Genomic DNA, 11,878 nt, shown 5'->3' with positions numbered 1-11,878 from the left:
TTATGATCTGGACAATGCTATTATTTGAGAACTAAATATATGATTTATATGTTTTAAATGTATTTTTGGATCCTCAAAATCAATTTTTAATTGTTTTAAAGTGTTTTCTTATATTTTTTTCCAGCATCTTTGAAGCAAAATCATTTTTCTTAAACAGTTCTACCTTAGTCCTGGCTTAGGGGCAGTAACTTACTGCTATATTTAAATATGATGTTTCACATTACTGTATGCTGTGATGAATTGAAAGTTAATAAGAGATAATTAATCACCTCATTTCTTTCCTCAGACCTGGATTGTCGAGTACTTTCTTCACTATGATGCCTTTGTGAACAGATTCCGAAGCTCTCATCATTTAACTACGGATAAATAAAAGTAAGAAATGAAACTTTTTTCATTTAAAAAAATCTACCTCTTACCTTTTTTTTGAGCAATCACATTGCTTATTGTTCTCACTTGACTGTCCTTGACATTACGTTGATTTTGTTTTCCCTCCGCCTCCCTCTGCAGCACCACCGATGATTGGTCCCTCGCGATGGCTGCTCTTCTAGCGAAAATCGTCTCAAGGTTGCTTCCATATCCTACACATACGCACACACACACATACACTAAACAAACCTACACACACATGCCTACATATACACACATACACACACATGCCTACATATACACACACATACACACACACGCCTACATATACACACACATACACACACACGCCTACATACACACACCCACACACTCATGCCTGTACACAGGCACAAACAAACACGCCTACGCACACACATACCCACACAAACACACGCGACTACCTATACACACTCGTGATTGCAAAAAACATAATTTGAATTCAAAACGTCAAAATTCAAATTAATTTTTTTTTTTTATCTTACAATCTGCACAACGTATAATTTGCGAGTACAGTGGCGCGCATAGGAGTTTTTCGGGGGGGGGGGGGGGAGGTCGAAAGTTAACCCTTCTCGTATCATACCCCAGACCAGGGTTCGGTTTTTGTCGTCAAAAACCTGCATTTAACACAACATGTAAAAAACTTGTGGAAAACTCAAAAACCTGATGATAACTTCAAAAGCTGTCTAAGACATTTTTCATAAACACGTAAGATGCTGAAAAATTATTTAACTATAATTCTGTACTTCAGAGCCAGAAGGATGCAAGTCCAAAAATTGCCATTTGCTGTTTATTAGTGCATTTCATGTATGAGCCTATTCCGCATCGAGCCATGTGAGCGTAATTCTTAAAAAATATCCTTTCCAATTTTTTTACCTGGGTTAAAAGAGTGTTTGTCCCATCATTTGTATTATCCGGAAAAAAAACCCCTCTACTATAAAGTTATCATAATGTGACTTATGTTCCTCTGGCTGTAAGGTACAGAATTTACACTCCATGTCAATCAAGTTAATTGAAAATTAAAATAGTTAATTTCATTAAAAATCTTCCTTTAAATTAATTTGTTATGCTGCAAAATAGTTATGCATATTAAAACTGTGGAATCCAGTTTTTGAAGTAGCTCTGTTAAAATTTTTTTAATAACAAATATAATTAGTTACGAGTATTTTATCAATGTAAAAATCTTTCTATGTCGGGTTTTATGTACCTTTTTTTTTTCTTTTGAGTAAAAGTAAAACTAAGTTCATCAATACTCATGATTTTTTTATCTAATGTATTAAATAATATATAATCAATCTAAATGCATATGAAGACACTTTCTTTTTCTTTTGTTATTAACTTTTTTTCTTCTTCATTTCTTCCCTGGTATATTCTTAGTTCATAAATGGGGGGGGGGGAGCTGATATATTAGTTTGAAACAATGAAATTCATTTAAGTTTCTAATAGCTTGTAAAACTGAATCTGCCCCTTATCCTGAAGGTTACGTCTCAGTTTAGGATGTCTCAGCAAATATATGGGAAAACCAATAATTGCTCATATATCTCAGCATCAATTGAAAGGATTTTCTCTAGTTTTGGATTAATCTTTTTCAAACTTAGAAATGAACTTGGCATACAAAAAGCTTCAAAACTGGTATTTTGTTGCCGCATAAAAAAGATTTAGAATGGGGCTGGATAAACAGTTGGCTTTCTGTTTAACTACGCTCTATTTAACGACGGCTTTTCACAGTCCCAGATGATCCACTATAATTTTAAAAGCATTTTATTTAAGGACGATTTATTGCGGTCCCTTGAAAGTCGTTAAACATAGAGCCAACTGTAATATGTAGATGTTAGCTTAAAATGTCTATTTTATTTTATATTTTTCTATTTTTTTTATTTTTTTTAATACACTGCTATCCTCATATATGTAATAGCTAATGATCGAGTATCGCTGTCATCATCAGCAATGAAACTCATGATAATTTGATAATATTTTTTGGTAATGTTTCCAAAGCATCTCTAACATTCTCAATATGATTCAGATCTATAGAACATGCTGGCCATCCGATGGGTTGAATATTTTGAGTGAGCTAGGCACTCCTAGACGTCGATTGTTAGTGACATGTTATGTTGCCATCCATGAAAACGAATTTATAGTTCAGAGCACCAGAGCAACATCAATGTATGGCTGCCCAGCCATAGTCTTATTTGGAAGCACACATGCGACGTACGGTCATTAATTAATTATCCTACCCATACTATGACACAACTTGTAGGATACCAGTCCTTTTCTTTCAGGTTTGCCGGCTTGTATGCTGTACCACTCTCATGCCAGATTAGTTGTCGTCCACAGTTAGAGGAAAGACTGACCAACGTTACAAACGAGCGAAGCACTGATTTGTAGATAATGGGATATACAAAATAAGCTGACAGGTGTGTAGTCTTACTACATTCAAACGTCTGGCTGCAGTTTTTTGGGATATTTGCTTGCTAGTAGCAGCAGGAAACTGCTTTGCAACCACAGTAGCTGTGTTGCGCTGGTTCCTTTTCCTTGCTAGCACTAAGTACCAATCTTCTGCTGATGTTGCACTGTGTGCACGACTTCCCTCGTGACATTTACTACACATTCCATTTGTTGGAAATAATTTCCAAATTCTAGAAACAACCCTGTGGCTGAGGTCAAACTCCCTGGCAGCATCTAAATTTTTCTACCCTTCTTCGATATTGCCATCCACACGACCACACCTGAAATCATATAAGGGATGTTGGGAAGACATACCGTAAAATACAAGTTTGTCAATTGACTCTTTCTGTCAAACTTTGCTTTTGCACTACGATGGTCATCTTGCGCCCAATCCTTTAAATTGCTTATCAGCGCTATCACATGACCAGCTATGTGGTGAGTCTAAAATTTGCATCATACTCACAACATGTCTTACTGTGTCCCGAACTTATGCTAATTTCCACAGTTCCTTGCCTACCATTTTGTAGTTGCTAAAGCTGCTATAGCCGTCCGTTTTTAGCAATTGTCCACCAGTGTAGTAATCAAGCAATTTAACCATTAATACAGGGGTGATTGTGGTCCGGTATTTTACCGAATTTCCGGTATTTTCGGACGTATTTACGGTATTTTCATGTCTGAAAATACCGGAATTATGTTCTTTTTTCGTTTTGCTTTTATCTCCCTACCTCCGCAATTTATTTTAAATTATATAATATAATACTCATCAAATATACCTGAAAGAGCTTTAAGATGGACACCTATCCCTTAAGATGGACAAATGTCAAGATAATTTGTATAACACCAGCTCAAAAGTAACTTTGTAATCCATTAAAAATTTAATTAAATGTGCACGCAATATTTTGACTCAGAACTATTTAAAACTATGGCAAAGGTGCACTTAAGTAAGAGGGGTCAAAGAGTACTTCCCCCCCCCCTCCATTCTCGCTTTGAAACTTTCAGGTATTTTTTGATGAACTCACAATCACTCCTGCATTAATATGAAGTTGTGGCTGGAATATGCTTTTTGAGCTGTTTGAAAATGTTTAAAATTTAAATTAAATAAATAAAAGAAAAAAAAAGAAATGAACTAGAGTTTTTCTCGGTTAAAGAACTTAGCTAATCTGTTTAGTAGAGGAATTGGTGCAAACGTGGAAACCCTGTTTTAATGTTTGGTGTATCTAGTTTTTTTATCAATGGAACTTGTCTAAATTCTGGAAAACACCTCAAAAAAAGATTATAACAATAACCGCTTTTGGTTTTATGCATAACATTACATTTACATTGTATTAATAATAGTTAATAATAAATTGAATCTTTAACCCGATTTTCAAAATGTGCTGGTAATGTGGAAACATTTGTTTTATTTTTTAATTTGTTTTAAAGTCATCTGGTTTAAATGCAGATTAAACCAATCTCTGAATTCAGCTGTTGAATATTTAAACTCTTAACTAACAGTATAAAATGGCTGAGTATTTGAATGGATAATTTCAGAAAAGGCATAAATCTCAGGATTCAATAAAAAGTGTTTATTACATTCATAAATGAAGTATTTTCTACCAGTGTGTGAAGTGAAAATTTTTGTTATTAAGAATCACTTATTAAAGTAATTTTGTTGTCAATATTCATTGTTGTCAGATCTTGGACAGAAATTTAAAATTTTTGACAGTGATGTAAAAAGCAATTACCAAAATGCCTGGGGCAAGATACATGTCACCCACGGCTTGACAGTAAAAAAAGTGATAAAAACCAGGCAAAACCAAACTCAAAAATTTACCTACATTAGTTATAACACCTTCTGATTTCCTTTTTTTTTTTTTTTTTTGTATTATCTTTAGACGTTTTGTCTTCATTTAAGATGCCACTTATTATGTTTCCTGCAGGACTTCGTGTTTTATGTTCACACTGCATGAAGACCAAATTATTGTAATTGCTGTGGACCTAAAGTTTGATTGGAGTTGAGAGAAAAACATTGATCGCAATTTATAAAAGTGTAAAAAATTTTCTTGTTGAAGATGTCGTAAGTTTATTGTAACATGCCCTTTGTTGTAGTCTTTTGTTTATTGTAACATGTCCTTTGTTGTTTGTTCAAGGTGGAAAATGAATATAGATATTGAAAAGAAATCAAATTTGGAAGAATATTGCAAAAAAGAACTTAAATAAAGCTTCAGAATTGAAAATACTTCTGAAAGTTCATACTGAAAAGGAACCATATTCTTGTGATCATTGCAAAAAGACATTTTCTGATAGCTAAAATTTGAAAAAGCATTTGAGGATAGACACTATGGAAAGACCACATTCTTGGGATCATTGTAAAAAGACATTTTCTCGTAGTTCCCACTTGAAAACACATTTTAAGGATACATACTAATGAAAAACCATACTCTTGTGAGTACTGCCTAAAAGCATTTTCTCAAAAGCCAAACTTGAGAACACATTTGAGGATACATACTAATGAAAAACCATACTCTTGTGAGTACTGCCTAAAAGCATTTTCTCAAAAGCCAAACTTGAGAACACATTTGAGGATACATACTAATGAAAAACCATATTCTTGTGACTCCTGTCAGAAAACCTTTTCTCAGCTTTCAAGTTTGAAACACCATTTGAGGAGACGCACTACAAAAAAACTGCATCCCTGTGAACTTTTTGAGAAGAAATTTTCTAATCGTGCAAATTTGACTAGATATTTCGGGAAACACACTAATGAAAAACCGTATTCTTGTGAATATTGTAAAAAGACATTTTCTGAGAGTTCAAGTTTCAAAGAACATTTGAGGATTCACACTAATGAAAAACCATATTCTTGTGAGTACTGTCTAAAAGCCTTTTCTCAGACTTCTAATTTGAAGAGACATTTGAGGATACATACAAGGGAAACCCCTTTTCTTGTGACGTTTGTAAAAAAGCATTCTCTGATGGTTCAGCTTTAAAAAGCCACTTGAAGGTACACACTAATGCGAAACCATACTGCTGTGAATATTGCAAAATGAAATTTTCTTGGAGCTCAGCTTTGAAAGCACATTTGAGGATACACACCAATGAAAAACTGTATTCTTATGAGCATTGTAAAAAGATATTTGCTGTAAGCTCAAGATTAAAGACACATTTAATGATGCACACGAACAACGAGAAACCATACTGTTGTGAATATTGTAAAATGAAATTTTCTTGAAGTTAATATTTAACACATTTGATGATACAAACTAATGAAAAACTATATTCTTGTGAATATTGTAAAATGACATTTAATGTTAGTTCATGGTTGATAAAACAATTACGGATACACTTAAAGGAAAATCATAATATTATGAATATTGTAAAAATACATTTGCTGTAAGTTCAAGCTTCAAAATTATTCAATCATTGAATTGAGGAAATGGTTAAATCAGGTTTCATTAGATCAAAGTTATACTGCATATGCGATTTATTATGTTAATTTTCTCCCCTGATATCAGTGACACAGAGCAATGTTTTCTCTTGCTATCCCCATTGAATTGAGATTTTGTATTCATAGAAAATTTTTATGTATCATTTAAAAAATGTAATGAGATCACAAAGTTTCCTTTAATGTTTGAATTCAAAATACCAATGAACTATGAATCACTTGTTAGGCTAATTTTGTTGACGATATTAATTTTGAACGTTCTTTAACAGAAATTAAGGTTTTGAACCTTTCATTAAAAAAGAAAAAAAACCGTATCCACAACTCATTAGATAAAACATTTTTGCTGACCCTGGTTATCACACTACTAATACTTTTCGATAATCTTTAAACTTTTGCCTTCAGCAATGATATCACTTAGATTTTTCTTTCAGGATTCTTGATGCTAAGTACAGACTGCAATAAGGCCAAGTTCTTGTGGTTGTGGTGCACCTGCCTTTGATTGGAGTGGATGCGGGAAACAACATAGACTACAATTTGAAACCAGTATTCTTTTTCTGAAGTTAAAAAAAAAATGAATATGCACATTGAAAAAAAATCCTATTTGTGTGAATATTGCAAAAAAATTTTTAGTTGTGCTTCAAAGCTGAAAATACATCTGAGGATACACACTAATGAAAAACCACATTCTTGTGAGTATTGTAAAAAAGCATTTTCTCAAAAGTCTAGTTTGAAAACCCATTTGAGGGTACACACTATGGAAAAACCATACTCCTGTGAATATTGTAAGATGGCATTTTCTGTTAGTTCGAGTTTGAAAGTCCATTTGAAGATACACACTAAAGAGAAACCACACTGTTGTAAATATTGTAAAAAGACATTTTCTCATCGTGGAAATTGGAAAGCACATTTGAGGACACACACTAATGAAAAACCATATTCTTGTGAGTATTGTAAAAGGACAATTTACTTTTCATTCACATTTGAAAAGGCATTTAACGATACACACTGATGAAAAACCATATTGTTGTGTTTATTGTAAAAAGACATTCTCTCAAAGTTTCGCTTTGAAAATGCATTTGAGGATACACACTAATGAAAAACCATATTCTTGTGATCAGTGTAATAAGACATTTTCTCAGAGTTCAAGTTTGAAAACACATATGAGGATACACACTAATGAAAAACCATATTCCTGTGAGTTTTGTAAAAAGACATTTTCTGATAGTTCTACTTTGAAAAAGCATTTGCGGATACACACTAATGAAAAACCATATTCTTGTGAGTATTGTAAAAAGACATTTCGTCATAGTCACAATTTGAAAACACATTTGCGGATTCACACTAATGAAAAACCATACCCTTGCGAGTATTGTAAAAGGAAATTTTCCTATAGTTCAGGTTTGAAAACACATTTGAGGATGCACACTAATGAAATACCATATTCTTGCGAGTATTATAAAAATATATTTTCTTTTAATTCAAATTTGAAATGACATTTGAGAATACACACTAATAGAAAACCATATTCTTGTGAGCATTGTAAAAAGACATTTCCTTTTAAATCAAATTTGAAAACACATCTGAGGATACACACTATTGAAAAACTATTCTTGTGAGTAATGTCGAAAGACATTTTCTCTGCTGTCACATATGAAAATATATCTGAGGATGCACACTAATGGAAAACCGTATTCTTATGAGTATTGTAAAAAGACATTTCCTTTTAATTCAAATTTGAAAACACATCTGAGGATACACACTTATGAAAACCCATATTCTTGTAATCAGTGTAACAAAACATTCTCTCAAAGTTCAAGTTTAAACACACATTTGAGAATACACACTAACGAAAAACCATATTCTTGCGAGTATTGTAAAAAGACATTTTCTCAAAGTTCAAATTCGAACAGACATTTAAGGATACACGCTATGGAAAGACCGTTTTCCCTTGACCTTTGTAAAAAGGCATTTTAGGATATTTTAGTTTTAAAAAGCCACATGAAGATACACACTACAAAGAAATCATATTGTTGTGAATATTGTAAAACTAAATTTTCTGGGAGTTCAGCTTTGAAAATGCATTTGCTGATGCACTAATGAAATACCATAATCTTATGAGCATTGTAAAAAGTTTTCTCAAAGCATCAATTTGAAATATACATTTGAGGGCGCACACTAAAGAAAAACTATATTCTTGTGATATTTGTAAAATTACATTTTCTTATACACTTAGGAGCTTTAAAAATAATTTCCAAAGAAAGATACAATATGGAATTTTGCACAAAAGAAAATTGACATCTGATATGCAAATTATCCGAGTGTGGTGTCAATGTGCAAGTGCACGACCGTTTACGTTATAGTATCGGTGCAATCCGGGAAAAAATGCTACATAAACCAGTGTATAATTTAAGATTTATAAATGTTACAATTACATTCCGGTTGTTGGAGAACCTTAATGAGTGAAGGGTGACTGGTAGACAAGTTAGAAAACGTTTATCACAGTTAAGCGAGTTTGAGAGAGGTTTGATCATCAACATGAAAATTGCAGGTTAGTTGACGAGCCATGTTGCTTCCCCGGCCGATCCTGCGTAGTTTTTCCTTAGAAATTGTTGGAGGCAGTGGAGACGAGATGTTACCCAATAGTGAAAAATTGCATTTAGAGCCAGAAGGAAGACTAGGAGAAGAGAAGATGGAAGTATCCTGCGGCAAGCTCTCGTTAAACCCACAGTAACTCGTTTTACTATTCAAACAGACGTAGCAAATAATTATTCCCCGAACCATTCCTAAATGTCTTGCGGAAGTGAAAATGCAGTCTGTGCACCCTTTTCATATCTCCTTTTAACCAGTGGTGGCGCCAGGCGCAGATAGGGCCTCGCAAAATTCTCAGAAGTAAATTCTTAGAAGTTTTAAGATATTTCCATGTTTTTGATTGAAGCTCTTATTAAATACAACAAACGCAAAAGTAATCAAATAGTGTGTGCAGAGGAGACTGCACAGAACCCAGCCTTAGCAAATGTTTGGCCCAATTCTGTCGGGGGCTGAGTTAAAAATAATCAATGGCAACAGCTAGCTCATCAGCTAACTCTCCCCCTTCTTTTTGCTCTTCTTTTCAGTTCTTTTCTTTTTTCTTTTGTTACCTAAAGTTCATCTAAAAGTAAGAAAATATTAAAAATGCTGCTCCTCCGAACTTTTGAGGATGCAATATATTAATAGCTTAATTTTTGAAGACATTAATGTTATTCATATTATTCACAACTTTCAAGTTAAATGTAATATACTATACTGTATTATATGACTGTTACTAATTATATTGTGTAATTGTGGAAAATAAATGATAATATCTTATTTAATTTTTATTGTAAAATGACAGAATAAATTATTATAGGTTGAAGCAACTGAATCACACCTCACTATTTGGCTTGGCCGAGACTGCGGCGAAGTGGCCAAGGCTTACTCCATCTCTACTTTTAGTTTTGTGTTCTGTAAAATGATTTTTTTTTATGAGTCAGATTTGATAAAACAGACAACACACTAAAAAAAGAATAAAAAATAAATGAGTAAAAAATGGAAGCAAGAAAATTAGTTGTTCTGACTTGTCAAAAAACACTTTTAAAGCTTATGCTGTATACTCTTCTTGATCGCACACAGTAAAAAAAAAAATTGTAAGAATGGATTTTTAATGGCATTTCGCATATTTATGATATTAAAAATTACTATTTTTTGGCCATTGTAAAACGGCCTTTTGTTTTAAAACATTTCATGATATTTAGAAAAAAAAAAAAAAACATTTTGTGAATGAACCTCACAAAGTATCCTATCTTGCTTAGGGGGTGGCAAACTGCGGCCGCACAGGGTCGCTAAAATATTTTGATGTTAAGAGGCCGCAAAATGTTACCAGAAATTAAAATATTTCTGCGTTAAAAAAATATCTTCTTTCTAATGGTACAATAGAATTACAAAGAGCTTTCGAATCATTTTTGTTCAGAATTTATGACATTCTAAAATGCAGGGAAAAGTTTCTCCACTGCGTTTTTCTTGCGATTTGCATGCGTGCTACCAGGCCGGACGAGAGGCCATGTCAGTCTATCCAGAAACTAGTGGCCCGGGCCTTCGGTAGGCCCGGCAACACTGACGCGAAAAGAGAGACAAAGAAAGAAAAAGCAGGTAGAAAAAACCCTCCAAATAAGAGAAAACGTGAAGATTGAGAAAAATTAACGCGATGGCACTTAAAATAGAGTTAACTATTTTCTAGTAAGCAATTTTGTTTTTCCCTCCCCCCTCTTATTTTCCTTTTTTTAGTTCTTTTTTTTTTCTAATTTTAGGAGGCAGTAGGGGCCCGGCGACATACTGACATGGGGCCCGCCTTAGCTCTCTGCGGCCCTGTGTGCTACACAAAAGCTAATGAACTCAAATTAAAAAAAAAAATACTAGAACATATTGACAACCAAAAGTACTTTGAGCGCCTAAAATTTCAGGCTTCTAGTGAGATAAATTTTCCCGTAATCTGAGCTTTAAACATGGCAGTTCGTTACGACACACAAAATTTCAAACTCATTTTTATAGCCTTATTCGAAAGAGAACCATCGAAGAAAAAAGTTATTTTGAAAGAAAAAAAAATCTGTTCTTTCTAATGGTATTGAAGAAAAGAAGATGAAAGGTGACAATGAGTTACAACGTTTTGAAAATAAGCTATTTTTCACTTGAACGACTTTGATAGCCACTTTGGATAACAATATCTTTTAGAAAGCAGATGTTTAAGCTCTGAAACTGTAACCCATTAAAAACAAGTATTTTTACATTGTAATCACGAAGTACAAGCTTTTGAATTATTTTGTTCAGATTTAAAGTCAACCTAAATTCAGGAAAAACCCCGCCGCGCTTTTTTACGAGTTTACACACGTACTATAAAACATCTAACGAGCTCAAAATTCCAAAAATACTACAATGTATTAACAGCCAAATCTCTACATAGTATAAAATGAAGTCCCCAAAAAGCGTCTGTGTGTTTGAACTCGCAAAACTCGAGAACTACCCGGTCGATTGCGCTGAAATTTTCAGTTTGTTCCTTTAATAAGTCCTGAAAAGGTTTGCAGACCAGTTTGAATAAAATTCGAAGAATAGTTCTTTTTTTTTTATTCCAATTTACACATAAATTCTTAAGTATAGGGGTGAAAAATTACTTGCACATATTAATATTACATATCTTTAGAAAGGGTAGAATTTTCCGCGTTCTACTTTTCAATGCTATGACTTTATTACGACAAGAGTTATTTGCGTTTTTAACTCGAATTTTTTTAGGCTTAGCTGAAATTTAGGTACTACTTTCCTCATTAAATAACTCAATAAAAAGTGAAGGAACTGTCCCACAGCTTTCTTTTTGACGCCATTCGAAAAAGCAATCTTTTTTACTCCAAATCTAGCTCGACCTATGATCGAAAAAATAAGCTTTAAGTCGCTGCTTTCCATTTGTTTTCATTTGCAAATGAATTTAAAACAATGAAAATGAATCATTGAAAAATTAATGAAACCGCCGATTGTGTGATGAGTTGAAAAAAGTCCGAAATGTGAAGAAAATAAAAAACTGAAACTCAGCAAAATACGATT

The 11,878-nt window shown here is 33.2% G+C and overlaps 1 long non-coding RNA gene across 1 annotated transcript; it reads left to right on the top strand.

Annotated features, from left to right (window-relative positions):
• Positions 1-284: 284 nt before the first annotated feature.
• On the top strand, positions 285-9,826 carry LOC129221451 (uncharacterized). The gene is made up of 3 exons (XR_008580517.1): positions 285-372; positions 6,706-6,963; positions 9,660-9,826. It is a non-coding gene; the product is annotated as an uncharacterized LOC129221451 (long non-coding RNA).
• The last annotated feature ends 2,052 nt before the right edge of the window (positions 9,827-11,878 follow it).

The sequence above is a fragment of the Uloborus diversus genome, chromosome 4 (assembly GCF_026930045.1).
Source record: "Uloborus diversus isolate 005 chromosome 4, Udiv.v.3.1, whole genome shotgun sequence".
NCBI classification, from domain to species: Eukaryota; Metazoa; Arthropoda; class Arachnida; order Araneae; family Uloboridae; genus Uloborus; species Uloborus diversus.
The sequence above is the reverse complement of the archived record's forward strand: the minus strand, read 5'-3'. Positions and strand labels throughout refer to the sequence as shown.